This window comes from Myotis davidii, unplaced genomic scaffold, assembly GCF_000327345.1.
Source record: "Myotis davidii unplaced genomic scaffold, ASM32734v1 scaffold273, whole genome shotgun sequence".
Lineage (NCBI taxonomy): Eukaryota > Metazoa > Chordata > Mammalia > Chiroptera > Vespertilionidae > Myotis > Myotis davidii.
In genome coordinates, this window is record NW_006286263.1 from 448,355 (window position 1) to 452,170 (window position 3,816).

The 3,816-nt window shown below is 48.5% G+C and overlaps 1 pseudogene; it reads left to right on the forward strand.

The window, feature by feature from the left end:
• Positions 1–841: 841 nt before the first annotated feature.
• Positions 842–3,282, forward strand: LOC102763759 (annotated as a pseudogene).
• Positions 3,283–3,816: the final 534 nt, after the last annotated feature.

Consider the following 3,816-nt stretch of genomic DNA (forward strand, 5'->3'; position numbering starts at 1 on the left):
TAAGGTGGGTTCTAAAAGTCTCCTCACACGTCCCCATTATTAAACATTCAATAGCTTTAACCACTATATTCCCTGCCAAAGGCTCTCAAGAAACCTGGGTGGTTGTATGTGTGTGTGGGTATCAGGGGGAAGCAGAAGAGAAGGGGCTCTTTTCCAAATGGAGCCATGTCCTTGATGTAATAATATTAAAGGATAACTTTAAAAAAAAATCTGCTTGCCCTAACTGGTTTGGTTCAGTGGATAGGGCATCGGCCTGCGGACTCAAGGGTCCCAGGGTCGATTCTGGTCAAGGGCATGTACCTTGGTTGCGGGCACATCCCCAGTAGGAGGTGTGCAGGAGGCAGCTGATTGATGTTTCTCTCTCATTGATGTTTCTAACTTTCTATCCTTCTCCTTTCCTCTCTGTAAAAAATCAATAGAAAATATATTTTTTAAAAAGAATCTGTTTTATGTTTAGTAGGCTCTTGTATACCTGCTTTCTAAGTTGAAAATCTCATATAATTTTACTTTAATCTATCATTATTAAGACTTTTTATGTGTTGGGCCTTTTTTAACCCCTTTGGCTTATCATAAATTGTGTATTTGTTCCATACTAATTAATAGAGAAAAACTCTAGCATATAGGGCCCAACAAAATTTTAAAAATTGAGAAATTTTAATTCATATATTATGTTTCATAATTTATGCATTATGCAGCATAATTTCACAAATATTAATTTACATATTTACAGACACAATTTTTCAGGAATTTCAGAAAAATATCTTTTTACCTATGTTGTCTTGAGTAACTTAATTTTTAGGATTTTTAAATTGAATTATTGTGTAATAATTATTAAGGATACATGAAGGTAAGTTATTTAGTACTTTTTAAAACTATTTTGCAAGACTGCAAATAAAGAATATTTGTTTAAAATTTGAGTCGAACTAATTTGGATAGGCTAACCTGAATATTGATATTAAGTGATCAAAATATAAGAAGTCTTTAAAAAGGACTTTGGCAGTGGAAACATCACTTTAAAAACACATAGGCAATGAAAATTTAATTTTTCCAGAATATTTTCAAATCATAGGATACCTATAATACTTACTCATTTTCACAAGATGAATTTTAAATATCGAAATAGTTTCAGTGATCTATAAGGATTTCATGTTTTCAATCTGGTAGAAATAATGAGTACTTTTGGAATCCTATATAATAAAAGTCCAGCTACTGAACAGCGGAACGACCAGAACGACCGGCTGACCTGTTGCTATGACGCACGCTGACCAGGGGCAGACGCTCAACACAGGAGCGCCCGTCCTGACTGACCCACAGAGGAGGCCCCCCAGCCCTGCAGCAGCCACGCACTCCCTCAGCAGTCCTGCAGGTTCAATTTCCAGAGAATGGACCAGGCACCCACGGTCCAGCACTGCTGGCACGATCCCGACAGCGCTGCCGGCCTCTTGGAACTTGGCCTTGGGCAACGCGGCCACTTCCCCTTCCTAGACACTCCACAAGGGAGAAAGAACATAAAAGCGGCCGGCATGAGAGGAGTGACTAGGGGTGACTGCTCTTCCCGTGCTTCCTCAAGGTCACGTGCACTGGCCCCCCGCCCACCCTGCTCCAGATAAACTGTGAGCACTGCACGAGGAAGGAATGTAGTAAGAAAACAAAAACCGATGACCAAGAGAATGCCACAGTCGACGTCCAGAGTCCAGCTCAGGAGAACAGAGGGAAGGGAGAATTCCGTAAGTTGGCCGATGCCAAGATATTTCTGAGTGACTGCCTGGCGTGTGACAGTTGTGTGACCGCAGAGGAAGGAGTCCAAGTTTCTCAGCAGAACACCAAGGACTTCTTCTGTGTCCTGAACCTTAATAAGAAATGTGATACCTCACAGCACAAGGTGCTGGCAGGGCAGTGTCCATGCGTCCTCAGTCTCTGCCTTATTTTGCTGCTAAATTCATCCTCAGTGTCACTGATGCATCCAGAAGGCTCTGTGGCTTCCTCAAAAGCCTTGGGGTGCACTGTCTTTGACATGAGGATAGCTGCAGACTTCAGCATCCTCGAGAGTCAGGAGGAATTTGTTTGTCAGTACCGTCAGCACCATGAGGAAGAGCCCCGGCTACCCATGCTGACCACCGCTTGCCCTGGCTGGGTCCAATATGCAGAGCAGGTGCTGGGTCACCGCATCATCCCCACCTCTGCCAAGTTTCCCCAGCGGATCATGGGCTCTCTGGTTCCCAGACAAGATTTTCCACATCATTGTAGCCCCGTGTTATGACAAGAAACTGGAGGGCCTTCAAGAAGATGTTCCCACAGCTTTGCATAGTTCCCGGGGTGCTGACTGCATGTTAACCTCAAGTGAAACTGTCCAGATAATGGAGCAAAGTGACCTCATCACGAATGCTGCCACTGTGGACACTGTTTGGAGACGTGAAGGAGGAGGAGGTGAGGCTCCATGAGGGTGCCGGCTCCATCCAGCACCTGGAGCAAATCTTCAAACACAGGTCCAAGGAGCTGTTCAGTGAGGATGTGGGGGTGCTCACCTACCGCACCCTGAGGAACAAAGACTTCCAGGAGGTCACCCTTGAAAGGGACGGAGAGGTTCTGCTGTGCTTTGAGGCTGCTTACTGCCTTCGGAACATCCAGGAGTGGTCCTGAGGCTGAAGAGGGACAAGTTCCCCTGCCACTTTGTGGAGGTCCTGGCCTGCGCAGGGCATGCCTAAGCCGCAGGGACTAGGCCCAGGCGAGGACGGGCGTGTGGATGATGCACTGCTGCGGCAGATGGGAAGCATCTACACTGCCATCCCGGTGTGGCCTCTGGAGACCAGCGCCCATGTGCAGGAGCTGTACCAGGAGTGGTTGGGGAGGGGGCGATTCCCCCTAGCAGGGCCCAGGGCAGCCTGCCAGCAGCCGGGACATCAAGTGATAAAAGGTCCAGCAGACGCCCGGCCTGCAGGCCACCTGAGGAGGGGTGTCAGACACGTCCCAGGTCAGCCTGCCAGCAGCTGGGACATCAAGTGATAAAGGTCCAGCAGACTCCCGGCCTGCAGGCCGCCTGAGGAGGGGTCCCAGAAGTGTCCTGCGAAGAGCTGAGGCTTGGTTCTGTCCACGTGCCTCAGAGAGATTGGATGAGGAAATGTCCTGGTTTGGCCCTGATTTTACCCACTTTGTTACTCTTGAAGGTGTCTTTGCCACAATGCGAATAAACTGCCACCTTTTGGAATAGAGGCTCATACGAAAAGTCTGCATTCCCAACTTTTCTTGAGGATCTATGTTCTGCAGATGTGGCCACCATCCTGAGATCAGGTCCTGTCTCTGGGAATCAGGTGGGGGGCACTGGAGTGGAGCCCCCCTCCACTTCTCCCCATGCCCTTTTACATTCAGGGACTGAACTGAACTCAATTTGGGGGATGCCTGGCAAGGGTGACGGGTATCACAGATAGAAAGATGGAGAATGGAGAGGCAGACACCCTGCTTGGTCCCTCCCTGGGTGGGGTCAGGCAGATGAAGGCCAGCCAGCCCGCCCCACAATTGGGTGAGATAGTGCCCTCTGTGTCCACCTCTCACCCCATGGGCCCAGCCACTCCCCTCGGCTCCGGGCAGCCCTCTGTGTTCCATGACAGTGTGCTCTGCCCTCGCATGCTGCTCACCCTAAACAAGAAGTAAGAGAGCAGTTGGCTCACAGACAACTACACAGAAAGATACACAGTCACTACAGAGCCCAAAAACCCATGCACGTTAGGGCCGTCCTGTGAAGTGAGGCATGTGGCCAGCCTGGCCTTGGTTTCTAGAGCCCTTGGATTTTGTTACCATGTAGGTGACATTCTTTTTTAA